Genomic DNA, 18,493 nt, shown 5'->3' with positions numbered 1-18,493 from the left:
AAGTGTGGCAGTATAATAATAAACTTATCTCCCCCACCTCTTTTAATATATCGATATATATATATATATATATATATATATATATATATATATATATTGACTGACTCAATTTGTTATTGGGTGCCACAGTGTCCTTTCAACAGTATTACCTGACTTTAATGCAATTTTTTATTACTTTTGAGTCTGTGTTGGAAGCAGACACCATGGGCTGTGGAGAGACTGTTTGTTATTCCGTACATAAAAACACAGAGCTTCCAAATTCATTTTCTGTTTTCCTGCCTTATTTTCTTCCAAGGCTTTTTTTTTTTTTTTTATCCCTGCTGTTTACTCTATCTTCCAGCAACATCAGAGGGAGCTAGAATAAAAATAAAAATTTTATACTGTAGCAATTAGAGTAACAGGTAGGGAGATCAGTGCGTACATGGCTTAGTGCTAAATTCTTGCAGATGTTTTGACTGAACTCTTGCCAACTGAATTCGAAAGCGATGTCTGACTGTTTCAGGGAGCTGCAGACAATCAGCTCTCCCTTTCTGCACTTTTAAGCCCACGCTACTTACGAGCAGCATAATAAAATAACTTACATCTTTCCAGTTCGTTGAAATGGAGACATTTTGAATCCGAGTGCCTTTGTCAAATCTCATTTTTGAAACTTTTCCAAAAGGATGATTATGTTATTATTAGAAGAGAAAGTATCCTTTAAATCATAATTATCTCGTTTCTAACATCTGCTGATAATTTGTATTCTTATTCGTACAAAATCATTTTTAGTCCAAAATTGTCCCTGGCGTTTTGAATTGTGAGATTATCTGGGAACTAAGATAAAAGTATAAATATTCTAGGACGCATTCCAGCTCTAATCCAGTCACAACCTTTAGTGGATGGTCTTGTATCCAAAATGTTAATAAGGCCCCAAAGCAATCAGACTCAGCCAAATCTGTGAAACATTTATTTGGTCTTGATATAATATTAAGGCAGATCTCTTCTGCTTCGACTTTGCCTTCAACAAATGACTAGTAACCAGAAGTACCTGCATCCTTTGATTAATCTGTTCATCAGTCCACTTTAGTACCTTCATGCTCTGCCTGTGTTCTTCAGACAAATTCTTGTTCCTTAAAATGTGCTTCTTTTCTAATATTTTTGTTTCTTTGATACTCAGCATGTAGGTAAAGCTTTGTGAAATTAAATTTTTGTTTGAATGTGCTGTATAATATAAGATAAAATCAATTTTGGATACTCATATTGGCATTTACTTTAGTTTATTGGCAACTTTCATGCCTTTTCTTCTATTTCAGTTGTGTTCTGGTTTGAAAACAAGATAAATTAGTTTTAGCTTAACAAGCAGAAAGAAACTTTGTGTAAGGCTATCTAGTTACTCAAAAAATCCTCAAAAAGACTAGAGAACAAAGTTTAGCAAATTATCAGGAGAAAGGAAAACAGGTCATGTGAATTTGACAACAGCATTTATCACAGAAACTGACTCTTGGATAATCCCAATAGTTCCACTTAATTGGCTCTTTACCTACACATTACCTCTACTTTACCTAGACACCACCGTTACTATTGGCTATTTATGTTTAAGCTATTTCTTCAATAATCAATAAAGCTCAGGGTGAGAGTATGTATTTTTTTAAATTTTATCTTTTAATTACATTTTAGATTAAATATAATGTTATATTACTTTTATGTGTTCAGCATAATTATCAGATAATCATACTTTACAAAGTAACACCTTTGATATTTCAAATACCTACCTGTCAGCATACATAGTTATGACAATATTGCTGTCTTTATTTCGTATGCTGCACTTTAATTCCCTATGACTATTTCAGGGAGCTGCAATTTGTACTTCTTAATCCCTTAACCCAGCCTCTGAACTCCCGGTACTCTGGCAACCACCGGTCTATATGATATATGTATTGCTTTGTTTCCATTTTGTTTATTTTGTTCTACATACAAGTGAAATCATAGAGTACTAGTGGCCTGATGCACAAAATTTGTGCACATTAAAAAATAATTAATTAGAGAAAATATTTTAATATTGCTATTTCTCTGTAATAGAAATGTCAGAGATGAAAGAAAATTAGTAAAATGTATATGAAAATCTTCTCCCTGTCAGAGTAAGGGGTTCGCCATTAACCCAAAGTCAAGTCCTCACCCACCCACATGCACCTAGAAATCACACAAGATCCAGACATGGCAAGCCCCACTCCCATTAGGAGAGATCCAGACCTGGCCAGCCCTACCCCCTCCAAGCCCCGCCAGACTGGGCCCCAGCCCCAGGTCCCTTGGCTTGGCACTGGGCAGGGTAGGGGGCACAACCTCAGATATCCTGGCAGACCCTCAGGTCCCCTGGCCTGGTGCTGGGTGGGGGGCATGGCCTGAGCCCTGTAAAGCCCCTTGGGTGGGGAGCATGGCCAGAAGTCCCAGGTCAAGCCCTGCATGGCAGGGGATGCAGCCCCAGGCTCCCTGGCCTGGCCCTAGGGTGGGGAGTATGGCCTCAGGTCCTCTGGTATAGGAATGAGGCAGGAATTCTCCCTGAGGTCCCCCATCAAGCCCTGCTGGCTTGGTGGGGGGTTTGGCCTGAGGTCCCCTGAGAAGTCCCACCAGGCTGGCTGTGCAGCCTCAGGTACCCTGCCCCTGCCTAGCACCATGCAGCCTCAGGGACCTGCTGATTGCTCATTAAGGCTCATTATGGGAACTCGGCCTCTTTTATGGGTGCAGCCATCTTGTGTTATAAAATCCCTGCCTCCACTGTGGGTACAGCCATCTTGACCCTTACAGTGTGACTGTCATTTTGCATATTCTCTATTTATTAGATAAGATTTGACTTTCTTTGCCTGACTTATTTTGCTTAGCATAATACCCTCTAATCCTGGTGTCACAAATGGTAAGATTTCATTCTTTTTCATGCTTGAGTAATATTACATTTTCTATATGTACCACAATTTTTTATCCATGTGTCTATTGATGGAAACTTGGGTTGTTTCCTTATCTTTGTTATCTATCCTATATAATAAAGAGGTAATATGCAAATTGACCATCACACCAACACACAAGACAGCTGCCACAAGATGGCCAGCAGGAGAGGGCAGTTAGGGGTGACCAGGCCTGCAGGGGAGGAAAGTTAAGGGAGACCAGGCTGGCAGGAGAAGGAAGTTAGAGTTGACCAGGCTGGCACGAGAGGGAAGTTACGGCCAACCAGGCCAGCAAGGGAGGGCAGTTAGGGGCAATTGGGCCAACAGGGGAGTAGTTAGGCATTGATCAGGCTGGCAGGGGAGTAGTTAGGGCATGATTAGGCTGGCAGGCAGAAATGTTTAGGGGCAATTAAGCAGGCAGGCGAGCAGTAGGGATCCAGCAGTTTTGGATTGTGAGAGGGATGTCCAACTGCCCATTAGAGCACCTGTCAGCTGACTGGTGGATGCTAGACACTCACAGCTGGCTAGCACAGCTGTGGTGGCTCCAGACTCTCCTGTGATCACTCCCCATCATGCCCCTCACCCATCCAGACCCGGAATGGGATTGGGACCAACATCCAGACTGACTGGGCATGAGCTTGTGGCCACTTCTAGGTCATGGGCATGCTGGTATTTATCTAGGATGGGCACATAGAGATTTCAGTGTAGTGTCAGTGAGCCTACTGAGCAGCTGTGGCAGGTGCAGTGGGGCCAGGATGAGCAGGAGCAGAGTGATGCCTGGCCCAAGCTTGGGCTCCTTCCCAGCTGCCTGCCGCTTCATGCACTACTGTATCCCTCGGGGGATGTTGGACTGCCAGTTTTGGCCCAATCCCCACAGGCCATGCCAAGGGATCCCACTGCTGCATAAATCTGGGCACTGAGCCTCTAGCTGCAGCTAATATTGCAGTGAACATAAAATGAATATATTCTTTCAAATTAGTGCTTTGGGTTTCTTTAGATTTGTACCCAAAAGTGGAATAGCTGAGTCAAAGAACCAAGTCACAGGCTCAGTTCACTGTTGTAAATGGTTAACTAGAGAAGTTTATCTTGCTCTAAGTCTTTTAAGATTGGCTGTTTTTCATATCACAAAGTAAACAGACTTAGTGAAATTGTGTGTCCTTTTGGTATTGGTGAGCAAATGGTGCAGCCATTTTCTATAATTTAACAATTAAAACAAAGCAGCCTTTCTTGCTTGAAAATAAATACTATACATGTTAGGATGACATGACTAAATATAACTTTAGAACAGATCAGAGAGAACCAAAAGAAATTTAAGTAATTGACATACTGAGGTCTACTGGGAAATATTTTATCCTTAGGAAATAATAAAATGGGATAACTAGTTGAGTTAAAAAATAAGATTGAAAGGTTTCTGATCCCTGTAATTGTTAAGAATAATTTCTCAACAACTACTTATTGAAACAAGTAAAATTGCATCTGAGGAAAACAAGGCAGTGAGGACTAGTGAAAACAGCGTCTGGATGGGAGAAAAAGAATAAATGAGTGGACTAGGCATGTGGGATCTTTTCTTTTTTGGAAAGGTGCAATGATTTGTAAGCAGCAGCTGAGAGGTTGAGAAGCTGATCAAAGCTTCCCATAGACTCATGGGCCCTGGAGGGACAAGCATAGAGTTCAAGGCCACCTAGAAAAAAAAAAAAAGAAAAAAAAAATCATGGAATTTGGAATGGGCTCTTAAATAGCTAGGGATCTAGTAATAATTAATGTCGTTTTTAAACATTCGTTTAAAATCTTGCTTGGCGTTGACTTGTATTGACATAACCTTCAAACACGTGGTATCTACAGAACGTGTGAAGTGCAATTAACAAGTTTTGCTTGAAAAAGTTTGTGTTTGGTTTGGTTTTTGTTGCAAAACTAGGGCTAAGAAGATGGCGGATGAAGAGCATATTCGGCACTGCATGCTTTACGAGTTCCAATTAGGAAGAAAAGCAAGTGAGGCTGCAAAAAACATCTGTAGTGCTCTTGGTCAAGATGCAGTTAGCGCCAGAAAATGCCAGTGTTGGTTTGAGAAATTTCGCGAGGGAAATTTTTCGTTAGATGACAAGAGTGGTCGAGGCCGTGTGTCCAATTTTGATCAAGAAGCTCTTCAGCTCTTTTGGTGCAAAATCCTCAAATTACCCAACAAGAGCTTGCGACAACTTTAAATTGTTCACAAAAAAACCATTTCCAATCAATTGTGTGCACTTGGCAAAGTCCAAAAGTTTGGAAAATGGGTTCCTCATGAGTTGACCAACAACAACCATAATCAAAGAGTCACAATTTGCAGTTCGCTCCTCTCTCGTCAAAACCGTTTGCCGTTTTTAGAGCAAATTGTTACCGGAGATGAAGAATGGGTGCTGTATGTTAATTTGAAAAGGCGGCCTCAATGGTTGGACAAAAATGAGGCTCCGCAGCCCATGCCAAAACCTGACTTGCATGCGAAAAAAGTGATGTTGTGTGTTTGGTGGAATTTTAAAGAAATTCTTCATTATGAACTTTTACCATCTAACCAAACCATTACAAGTGCAGTGTATAGTGCCCAATTGGAAAGGTTAGCCCAAGCTTTAAGAGAAAAAGAACCCACGCTGATTAATCGGAAGGGCGTAATTATTCACCACGATAACGCACGACTGCATACTGCAAGAATCACTGCTGAAAAACTGCGCCAGTTGGAATGGGAAGTTCTCCCTCAACCTGCATATTCTCCTGATATTGCCCCTTCCGATTACTATTTGTTTCGTTCTTTGCAAAACTTTCTTCTTGGAAAAAAATTTAATAATGAAGAATGCCTCAAAAATGCATTGACCGAATTTTTGCATCAAAATCACAAGAATTTTACAACATAGGGATTAAAATGCTTCCTGAGCGTTGGGCACAAGTAGTAGAAAACAACGGCAACTATATTGTTGATTAAATTTTGTTGTATTGTTTAAATAAATTTGATTTTAAAAAGTATTAGAAAACGACATTAATTATTACTAGACCTAATACAATAAAGGAATAAAAGTCTACTAAACGAATAATTCTTTGCTAAAATTGAAGTCAGGTTCAGACTATCTCAATTTCATAATATTGCCAGAAGCAAAGATAAATTCTCTCTGGTGAAGATTACATAATCCAGAGCCTCAAATTATATTAAGAAAGTATAATATAATATGGTAAGCCTTCAATCAAAATTAACCAGGCATATGAGAAATCAAATGTGAATGAGAAGCAACTGGCCAAAGGCACTGGTGCATAAAGAATATACATGATGAAGTTGCTAGTCACAGACTTTATTTATTTATAATTTTTTTATTTTTAAATACATTTTATTGTTGAAATTATTACAGATGTCACACCTTTTTAAAGTAAGCAGTAATAAGTATGCTTAAGGAGCTAAAACACATACACACACACATAAATACATAAAATAAAAATGAGAATATTGTCAGAATACCAGAATCTATCATAAATAAATAAATACAATTAGAACTAAAAGTCATAAAACATGAAATTAAGGCTTAAGGTCAGATGAGCTAGTGGTGAAAAGGGGATTATTAAACTAGTATGGAAACTAAAAATAACTAGCTAAATACCTAGAATTAAAAAAAAAGATATGTCAAAATGTTGTGAGAGGTTTGAGATTATACCTTGCTTGCAAGTTAACAAATTATAAAGTCTGTGTTGATTTTATAGATGCTGTCAGAAAACAGTAGGTTCTTTAGACAGGAACAAGGAACTTTATTAGAAAGCACAACAGGAGGCAGTGTGAGCTTTATGTTCTTATCCAATATTCTCCCCACACTCCACAAATTCCATGGAGTGGGTGCTAATGTGGACTCGAGTAGATACTGGATTTATTTCACCCCTCGAGGAATCCCTGGGTTAGAAAACCCCTATTCTTAAAAGAAAGCTGCAAGCAAACTGCCCAACTGTGTTCTGGAGAGACAGCACGTACTTTACCTTTGTCCGGAAACAAATCTTTCTGCTAACCTATGGGAAGACACTCTTTATCTTCCAGCGTTGTTTAGTAGGTAAACCTCCTTTAATCTGAATTGAAGTATACCCAAGCTATGTAAGCATTACCATAGAGAATTGTCCTAAATAACACATACTCTTTACTTCTATTATACATTGTCATGTTTTCCGGAAAAGTTTCCAATGAACATTTCACGCCATTGTCCACTTTGATTAATCTGAAGGACATGGACTGCCATTCAATAAGGCTCCCGTCACCAGGATTATAAACAGAGGATAAGGTCAACCAATTATGCTAGCCAGCACTACATATAATAATAATAGCACTATTTTAATAACTCTCTGACTGGAAACAGTTCAAATAACCATCAGAGTAAAAAAGGTAGTAAATTAGGAGTATTCACACATAGAAAATTTCTGAAATTGATGGTCCAAATTGCAACTACATGCACCAATGGAAATGAATCAGAAAAGAATTTTGAATGTCATAATGGAAAAACGAAAGAGTGCATATTAAGATTGAATTTACATAAAGTTTAAGAACAGACAAAATTACACATGGAGCACTAAAAGCATAGTTTAGTTAGTCACTTGGAGGAGTTAGAGGCTATTGGAGTCTAGTTAAGTTCTTAATCTGCATATTGATTACATAAGGTTGTTAAGTGCATAAAATATTTCTCTGAGTTGCAGATCTAGGATTTGTGCTCTTCAATAAAAGGCCCTAAAATAAATATCAGTAAATATGTTGTATTAACAAAATAAGAAGAGAGAAGAAACGATCATAACATAGTAGTTTAGATATTGTATCTAAAGCAATACAGACAGGTCATTTGAAGACACTCACCACTCATTTGTGATTAAAACACTTAGAAATTTTAATATAGAAGTTGTATTTTAAAATAAAATATGTATACACAAAATTTATAGTAAACATTATACTTCATCTGAAATATAAAACTCATTTTTTTCTGAGATCATAAATGAGAAATAATATTTACTACTTTCACCTTTTATGCAGAGATGCATAACCCATGGATGCAAACAGTGGGGTAGTAAGAGCCTGAGGCAGGGAGTAGGGGGAGGGCTGGAAGGTTTGATGGGAGAAAAAAGGGGACATAAATAATATTTTCAACAATAAAGATTTTTTTTTAAATCCCTAGTTTCATCAAAGTTGTTAGTCAATAAAGAAGAGAAAAATATTAAATAGTAATAAATTTTAAATAAATAAATACAGCTTTGTTAATTATTCACAAATAACACCATGATGTACTAGTATGTGCCATATAAAGAGCCTGAAAATATATGATCAGAGCCAGTAAGTAAATTTAGCAATTTTTGTGGGTGCAACATCAATATACTAAAATCAATATGTAACTGCAACATGCAATATCAATTGTATTTATATAAATGAGGTTAAACATTTGTAAATATAAATAAAACATAACAGAATAAAATCAAAATACTTAAAATATCCAATAATAAATCCAAAAATATTTGTAAGAAATCTATATTATTGAGTAAAATTGAAAATTATATTAGCAAATGGGATACAAATATATTCTTGGTTTGGAATGCTTTATGTAATCCTATATAATAAAAGCTTAATATACTAAGTGTCCAACTTTTCATTCAAACCTTAGGCCAGTTGTTATGATGCGCATTGACCACCAGGGGGAAGATGGTCTGACCAGTAGGTTAGCTTGCTGCTGGGGTCTGGCAGATCAGGATTGGGCAGGATGGGCCAGACACACCCTGAAGCCCTCCCTTAGTATGGCCTGATCGTGCACAGGTGTGGTCCATCAACATGGCTTGAGCCCTCTCCCAATTCAGGACCCCCTGGGAGATGTTGGAGAGCTGGTTTTGACCCAATTCCCACAGGCCAGGCCAAGGGACCTCACAGATGTATGAACTTGTGCACTGGACCTCTAGTTAATATATTTTTAAGTCTTTACTGTTGACAGTATTACATATGTTACCATTTTCCCCCATTGACCACTGAATTGGAGCACTTTAAATATAGTTAAAATATACATATACCTAAATTGATCTATAAATTCAATGTAAACACAGACAACTAAATATCTATTATTATTATTTTATTATTATGTTTTTAGTAAATCAAGTTGATTCAAAGACTAAGAACAATAATGAGAATTAAAGATAAATAGAGAAGGGTACTAACTCTAGTAGATATGTCATGTTGTTATAAAATAGCACTAGTAAAGTACTCTATTTTTCCCCCTAATGATATGCAAGGAGACCCATGGATCAAGATAGCTAGCTCAGAAAGAGTCCTACTTTATTTATTGTAATACAAAGGTATGTTGCAGTGCTGAGGATGTTGCTAGGTCAGTTAGCCACATGTAAAAAAATAAACATTTATGCCTACCTCAAACCACTGTTTTCTGTCTGCTTCTGAAATATCAACCAATAAAATCTTTCAGATCAGAGAATATTTTCATAAAGTTAGAGTAGAAAAACTTATTGATTGAGACCTAGAATGTTGTTAACATTAAGAAAAAGATTGATAATTGAACTATATTAAAAAAACATTTTCATTAAAAAAAGAAATGTATAAAAAAACAAGATTAACAGAAGAAAAGCTATTTGCCACAAGTATAACTGATGAGGTACTTATTTAGAATAGAGTACAAATTGCTACAAATCAATATTATGACAAAAACATACACAATTAAACATTTTAACAAGTGCTTCAGGAAAAGAGAATATAGAAATACTCAAAGTGGTCACTTTTTGAGGAATGCAAACTAGAGGGGACTGTATCACCAGCATAGGCAGCACTAATCCCAGCAGCTTCCAGAATGTAGGACAATGGCTGGTTCTCCAAAGAAACATCCTCAGGGCAGGCATTGGCAGAACCATATGCTCCTGCTATGAGATTTGTCTACAGCATTCCCATTCCTAACGTTTCTGTTGATAATAACACAATAATTTATGGAAGCAAACCTGTAGTTTAAAAAAAAAAACAAAAACAAAACTGCCATGGAATATCAAAAGAATTACAGCACACTTGGGAAAGACCCAGAAAAGGTCTGGAACATATCCAGAGAACAGTGAAGGAATTTGATCGGAGCATAATTTCTCAAAGAACACAAGAAACTGGTACCATGGGTGGCAATCTGTGACTATCCTATGTGATCATTATATAGAGAGATCCTCTCTTATGATCACCTTTATATAGCAACAAAAATATTTTATATAAAATAATATCAGCTAAGTTATATTGGGCATAATTCAGAGGAAATCAATGAGCTCTAATTCATTATGAAAACTCTCACTATTGCTTTTGTTCCTAAGCTTTGCTTTCATTTAACCAACTTGCTCTAATTTGACCTGAGCCCTTGGGAAAATATTCACTCCTCTGGATAAACCAGACATATTTTTTGCTTACTCTGATTGTTTCCTGCAAGGGCCTTTCTTTGGCTGCTTAATGAACTAAGTCATAAAGACTGAATCCCCCAAAGTTTCTTAATCACCTTTATTTTTTATTTTTTTTTACCATCTTTCAGAAAAGCTAATTAAGTTTGGAAAAGTCACTGTTTATGTAAAATGAAATAAATTAACCCTCTGAAGGCATAGCTTTAGAAAAATGATTTTATTTATTTACAATTCAAGGCTAGAAATACTTTTGAAGTACAAATGGTCTCTTGGAAAACGGGATATGACATAGTAATTTCAAAATCATACATTTTAAATCAACTCATACATGTGAAAGGAGAACATTAAAGATACCTTTCAGACTAAAAGGTCGTGAAGTTCAAGAAATGTCTCAGACTCATTTTGGAAGCTGAATATGGTACTAATCTTGTCTAATATAAGAGTAATATATAAATTGACGTCACTCCAAACCACAAGGTGGCCATCCCCATGTAGTCAAGTATGGCTGCCCCCTTGTGGACACAAGATGGCCACCACAAGATGGCTTGCAGAGGTGGGCAGTTGTGGGTGATCATATCAGCAGGGGAGGGAAGTTGGAGTGACCAGGCCAGCAGAGGAGGACATTTGGGGGAGACCAGGCCAGCAGAGGTCAGTTGGGAGGGACCAGTCCTGTAGGGGAGGACAGATTTGAGGAAACCAGGACTGCAGGGGAGAACAGTTAAGGTGACCAGGCTGGCAGGGGGTGGGGGCAGCTATGGCCAACTGGGCCAGCAGAGGAGCAATTAGGCATTGATCAGGCTGGCAGGGGAGTGATAAGGGGGTGATCAGACTGGTAGACAGAAGCAATCAGGCAGGCAAGCAGGAGAGCAGTTGAGAGCCAGCAGTCCAGATTATGAGAGGGGTCCCAGATTGGAAAGGGTGCAGGCTGGGCTGAGGGCCACACATCCTCTCATGCACAAACATATATCTGTATATCCAAAACACTTAAGTCTGCAATAGTGTGTCCAAGTGATGACTTGTGGCTTTAATTCTTATATTTCATCATAAGGCCTAAAATATTTCAGCCCAGAGTTGGTTTTGTACTTTATATTCTCTTATTTTGAATTTGAATTTATTTTCCACAACAGTTGAACTTGTTATATGTCACTTTCTCTTTCCTGGGATTTCCGATTTGTGGTTCATCAATTTCCTCAAGTTGTTTGTATAGAGTTGCAAATCTCAGGGCTCCAATGCAACACAACTGATATGAATGTTAAGTAAGAGAGAAAATAAACCAAGGCAATAATAAGAGTTAAAAATACGTTGGAATCCAGTGGAGGGTGTCTTTGCAAGTATAAATAATTCAAATATTTCTTCATTTTTAATAAAATACAAATGAAAAAACTCATCATGGTATTAAAAACTTATTTCTGGAAACAAACTTTAGAATTTTCATACATTCTAATCAATAAGGCTGAAATAAATGTTGAAAGTTTCTGCCAACCCGAATAAATTAACATTAAGGTAATTGAATGAATAATTAATATTGAAATGATTTTTTGGTATTTTTGAGTAATCCATAAATAATTATAAAGAATTCCAGTCATCCTGCACTAATCTCATAAACATGTCCACTTGGATGATTTGATTATATTATTTTTGTTCTTATCATTTCTAATATGTTTGATTTTGATGGAAAAATAAATTAAATGGTTGGTTGAAACATATATTCACCAGGTTGGAATGGGGTTTTATATTTCCTCCAAGTGAGCGATGTAGAAATAAATAAAGACTACAGAATGAGGACAGAGAAAGGACTATTCATACAGAACATGCCATGAGAGGTAAGGAACCAGATCATCACTTGTGTTTGGCAAAGACTCAAAGGCAAACAGCAGAGTGGGGAAGCTTTTTTGGTGGAAGAAAGGAAGGGCCTCAGGTGTGTCCTGATTGGAGGCTGTCAGCCTGGGGAGAACTGGAGGTGGCTAAGGAGAAGTGAGACACTCTATGCGACTGGCTAGAAGAGCATAGTTAGCCTCTGAGGTTGTGCCTAGTTGGAAGTGAGGATAAGAAGGAAAAATCAAATTAGGAAAAAAGGCAGCGAGTGATAAAGTTCTGACCATTTTGGACCAATTGCTACAGTGCTACGGAAGTTGTCCTTTGGCATCTTGGGCTGTAGATCACAGGACAGATTTGTATGTGTCCGAGTTAGTTTTTTGTATATTGTATGGCCGTTGTTCACTTATACATTCAGTCTCTCAGAGACAAGTGCTAAAATGATAAATACCATTTTCTTCTGTTAGATATGCATGTATTAGGTATTAAATATATATTTGCTATCTATTATGTAGTTAACCCACCTTATGTGGATAAATTTATTTATAGAGAAACATTGAATTTCCAAATAGTTGATAAGTTCACACAAAGTTTTATTCATTTTGTAATTAAAATGTAAGAAGAAACATACCCCCTTTGTTAGAAGTGACAGAATGAAATTTTTTTGACAGTGAATAAACAAAAAGTCTTGGTAGTTCTTTATGTAGAAACTTGGTTTAAAAAAAAAATAAGTTCCTGTAAGAGAATAGCATTATCTCTTATACAACACAAATAGCAAATAAGCCATTAGGAATCTATTCCCTTTGGTTCCCTCCCTGCCCGGTGGCAATTTCAAATCTAAACACATTCCTGTCTAATTACTTAGAAAGCAGAGGGGACCATTTGAACTTAAAATAAATCATCTGGGATGGAGACTAGTAAGTATGTGCAGCTCCTTTTCAGATGTGGCCACTGAGAGCAGTGGGCAAGATTCTCATAGTGTGTGGGAGATCTAGAGAACACACACCCATAGATAATGAGGGAGTTTGGGGAACAAGCTTAATAATAGTCAACCTCCTACCCATATGGTAGAGGTTTGGGGGCACAAAGTTCACACATACATGCTTTTATAAATATATGTTTTGATTTTTCGAGAGAGAGGAAGGAACAGGGATAGAAATAAAAACATTGATGAGAGAGGAACATCATTGATTGGCTGCCTCCTGCATGGCTCCTAGTGGATAAATCAATATTGATAACTAAAGTATGAGGTAGGGCCCCAGTTTCCCATCTTCTGTGGATGTGTAGGTGTCTAACTGTGGTGGGCATCTTATTCCAAGTTGCAAAACTATTTCCTGTTATATAGATATGAAAGATTTGTTTTTCCTTCAGATAAAGCAAATTAACAGATGATCACAGTAATTATCAGGTAAATCTAGGATAACTATCTGTGGCAAACTAACAAATGATCATGCCAATTGCCAGGTGAATCTAGGTTGACTATGAGGACTGGTTATAGTCTATCTTGGGAATATAGATGTAATGGGTTATATATGCTTGGCTATATTAAAAGGTGAGGTTTCTTTACATCTTTGAAATGTCTTTAGTGGACTGCCAGCTATTAGCATTACATTTTTATTAATTTTAATTAAATTTTAAAACTTTTTTTCCCCCTACCTTTGTTATGAGGTTTTCTGGACTGGAAGTAGATTTTATTTTTAACTAGAGGCCCAGTGCACAAAATTCATGCACTCTGGGGGGACCCTTAGCCTGGCTCATGTACTTTCATAGTCTGGGAGCTTTCTGGGGATGTCTGACTGATGGCTTAGACCCCGTCCCCATGGTGGTCTGTGTGCATCATAGCAACTAGCTGTCCCACTCTCAGTTAAAAAACTGACTCTCTGACATCCCCAGAGAGGTCCTGGATTGCAAGAAGGCACAGGAAAGGCCGAGTTACCCAATTGGTGATTGATCTGGACCAACAAGGGATACAGGAGGATGGTCAGCCAGGGAGAGACCAGGGGAAGGTTCCAGGGCATTTGCAGCCTGTCTGCTCAGTCCCAATCAGCCAGAATCCAGCAGCAAGCTAATCTACCAGTCAGAGCATCTGCCTCCTGGTGGTCAGTGCGTGTCATAGCAAGCGGTTGAGGAGCCTTAGCATATCATTAGCATATTATGCTTTGATTAGTTGAATGGCTGACCAGATGACTGGACACTTAGCATATTAGCCTTTATTGTATAGGATTATATTTCCCCAGTAATTGCATTTTTGTTAACATTCAGTTTGCATTTTTCTTTTAGTTTGAATTTTTTTCCTCTTTGATGCCTGTGTTTCTTTATTTTGAAATATTTGAGTTCAGTCAATTGTTATGCTTCCTTATAGATTACTAATTAAATTAAAATTCTAAGTTTTATTTCAATACATTGAAATTTTAAGTGTTGCCGGAACCAGTTTGGCTCAGTGGTAGAACGTCGGTCTGTGGACTGAAAGGTCCGGGTTTGATTCCGGTCAAGGGCATGTACGTTGGCTGCGGGCACATCCCAGGGTAGGGGATGTGCAGGAGGTGGCTGGTTGATGTTTCTCTCTCATGGACGTTTCTGGCTCTCTATCTCCCTCCCTTCCTCTCTGTAAAAAATCAATAAAATATATATATATATATATATATATATATATATATATATAAAAGAAATTTTAAGTGTTATAATGGATAAAATTAAATTAATATTTCTTGACTTAGAAATACAGTTCTGTCACTGAATATGTGTGACTTTAGAGATGTTAGTTAATGTTTCTAAGCCTTAGTTTCTTGTCTATAATATTAAAAACCACAGTTAATGGATTTGTTTTGAGACATAATGAGAAAGAGAGAGAGAGAGAGAAAGAGAGAGAGAGAAAGAGAGAGAGAGGATCTGGGTTAAAGTAAAAGTCAAATTTCTAGTGCTTTTATGTTGTCATAGGAGACTCAATAAACCCCATTACAAGAAATAATCATTATTTAAAATTCCATTTCATCTCTCATGTAGTCAATACACTCATATTAGTAATAAAAAAATAAAATGTTGTGATAAGTAATAGTGGTAATATTATTCCTGAAGGTAAAAATTAATCTCAGTGTTTACTGAGGAAGTGAATTTCATTTCTAATGTGTAGTTTCTTTAACTGGAAAAAAATAACAAGTTATATCACTAATCACAGGTAGATTTGGGATTATTCTCTTTATTTGCTACTTAAATGAGGACCAAATGAGTTAATATTTTTAAAGAAGTTGGAAAATGAGTAAAAATAGGTGCTTATCAAATAAATAAATAAATAAATAAATAAATAAATAAATAAATCACAGCCAAAGGCTTAAAAAAGTAAAGAAAGCATTGCTTTAATAATAGATAAATGTTAATTTCTATTAATACTAGAGGACTGGTGCATGAAATTTTGCCTGGGTAAGGTCACTAGGCCTAGCCTACAATCAGGGCCATCTCTCCTGGTGTCCAGTAGCTGGCCCTACCCTTGCCACCATCCACCCTGGTTCCCCATTCACTATCCAATGGCCAGGAGAGGGACCGAGAGGTCAGCCATTCCTGCCCTCTGTATGTGGGATGACCGGCAGGGTGGAGGCCTCAGCTGGCACCACCCACATTTCCTGCCACCCACCCCAGGTCCCCATTCACCATCAGCAATCATAGCTTGCCAGCCGGGGAAAGGGACCAAGAGGTGGTCAGTGCACCTCATACTGACTGGTTGAGTGGTCATTCTGTTTGTTCTGTCATTATGGTCCCTGGGCTTTTGGTATATAGGATTACTTCATGCTTTTCTATATTGATTGATATATATTAATATCAAATAGTTGCTTTTATTAATTGTAGAGGCAAAGTTTTAGGATGCCTTAAATTTATTATTCTTTAATGCCTTGTACCAATAATAAATAAATATGAATTTGTCTACATATACTCTGATCACAGTATAGGATTTCAGTCCAGTTTTGCTCCTTAACTTGTACCATAATGATTTATCTGTGTGTGTTAAGCAACATTTCATACAAATGTACTATATGGTGATCTCTTTTCAGTTATCATTACTGTAATTAAAAATAAACTGCTCTAGAGAGTGAGTAATTTCTTACTGTAGAAGTTAAAATGTTCTTACTTAGGACTTAGATATCAAGAAAAAAGCTAATAGAATTGTGTAATCAATAATAATTTATTATTGAAGGACTGTTATTTGGAATAATTAATTCTAACTTCTGGGCTAATCATTAGCTAGTGAATTAAAAATCATTAAGGTGTTATTGAAATGGTGACAGCTAAAAGATGTTTGTAGAGATGTTAGAAATTGTTTTACAAAAAAATAAAAAAATAAAAATCCAAGATTATATTATAGTAGCGATGACACCAAATACTTGATTCTTGAAGAAGTTATGCATGCCACAATATTTTTTATTGTCTAAAAATATTTTTAACTGTAACTGTTGGCAAACTTCAAATTTTCCATACAAAAAATAATATTATATGTCAAGTAACAATTTAAGATAATTTTTTTTCTTTGTTTCTCAGAAACTCTGAGATAGTTGTCGTAATTGTTAGTTTTTCCATTTTACTTATGAATAAAAATTTTACCACCCTGGCCAGTGTGGTTCAGTTGGTTGGAAAGCCATGTCCCATTCACCAGAAAGTGATGGTTTCAATTTCTGATCAAGGCACATAACAAGGTTGAAGGTTTGATATCTCTTTGGGGCACGTGTAGGAGGCAACTGATTGATATTTCTCTTTCACATCCATGTTTCTCTCTCTCTCTCTCTCTCTCTCTCTCTCTCTCTCTCTCTCTCTCTCTCTCTCTCTCTCTCTCTCTTCCCCTTCCAAAAAAAAAAAAAAAAAAGCCCAAAGTTTGTGCATCTACTGTGTAATAGTTATAATTTGGACTCAGTGGGATAAGTTCAATTTTTTTCTATCACTTTCATCTGTGATTCTCAAAGTTTTGTGTTCATAGACTCTTCTGGGTTCCTTGTAAAATAAGACCAAAATCCCAGATTTCATAAATATTCTGATGAGACTCACAGATCTGCCTTTCATGTAAGCACAGGATATTATTCATAATCAGGTTGTCTACTGACCACATTTTGAGAAAAATTGCTTTCAATTTGTGCTATTGTATATATTAAATCTGCATGATTAGGATGAGGTATACACTATCCTCTATTATGTTCCACCTTTGGAAATAAATAAATGTAATAGCTTTGTTTTTCTTAGATGATTGTTGAGTGTACAGAATACCCACAAGGTTTTCTGAATGTCAGACATTTGCTATCAGAACTTCCTTAAAGGTTATTATGTGTATTTTCTACATAAATAAATGGGTTATGCAGGTTCTTAAGCACCCTTTAATTAAACCCACACCCTAAAACTTCAATTATTTTCTCACATCTTGTTTGGATTTGATTAACATCTATTCTAATCCTACAAAGTAATTTTCAGTCTCTGCTAAATTATTGTACATAAATAAAAAATAATCATTTAAACTTCAACCTTCTCTTTTCAAAGATTATGACAAGCAGGTTTGATGGTATTTCCACAGAAATGTCAGCTCAATTATTTTTAGAATAATTAGCTTCATTATATACAGAAGGTATGCAGATATAAAATTCAGTTTCTTGATTCTTAAGTAGATTCAGTAGCAATCAAATACAAATTGAAAGAGGCTCACATCTGCTACCTTCATCCTTTGTCACTTTCCTATGGAACAATTTGCTATCACAGGATCTAAACAAGTATTAAGTATCAGCATAGAAATCATTTTCAAACACCAACACAGATAGTCAGAAGACACCGAATTGAAATTACCTAACTTTTTCCCCCTATAATTGGAAAACATAGTCCTCTATTAGGTCATCTGTCTAGTTGGAGTATTGGAGCCATATTATTTGATCAGGGAAAAGCTTGCAATAGGACTCAGGCATTCTGATGTATTCATTCTTGTTACATCAGTTCACCAGTTAATCACATTCATAGAACCTAGACATCTCCTGTATCAACTCAAAACTCTCTGAGAGGAAGAAGAATATTCCTCCAGCCCAGAAACATCAAACTATGATAGATCCATCTGATTGTCCAGATGTACAATATGTTGTAGATCGTGCAATGAATATTACACAGTTTGAGGAGGAAAAAACAAAGCTGGCTTTAATTGAGAGAAAGAATGAGCCTGGGGGTTAAGATAATCATATGCAGTATAAGTCTGGAGCAAAAGGTAACAGCAAAGGGTAAAGGGAATGATGCTTGTCTACAAGTTATCCCAGAGGACACGGTGGGTCTTTTCAGGCAATACATAACTTAGGCAGGTAATGCTTCCCATCTGAATAAACACTATGAAGACACAGTATTCAATAGTTTTGAAGGAC

Source organism: Pipistrellus kuhlii, unplaced genomic scaffold (assembly GCF_014108245.1).
Source record: "Pipistrellus kuhlii isolate mPipKuh1 unplaced genomic scaffold, mPipKuh1.p scaffold_m20_p_3, whole genome shotgun sequence".
Taxonomy (NCBI): Eukaryota; Metazoa; Chordata; class Mammalia; order Chiroptera; family Vespertilionidae; genus Pipistrellus; species Pipistrellus kuhlii.
This window is presented reverse-complemented; position numbering follows the sequence as displayed.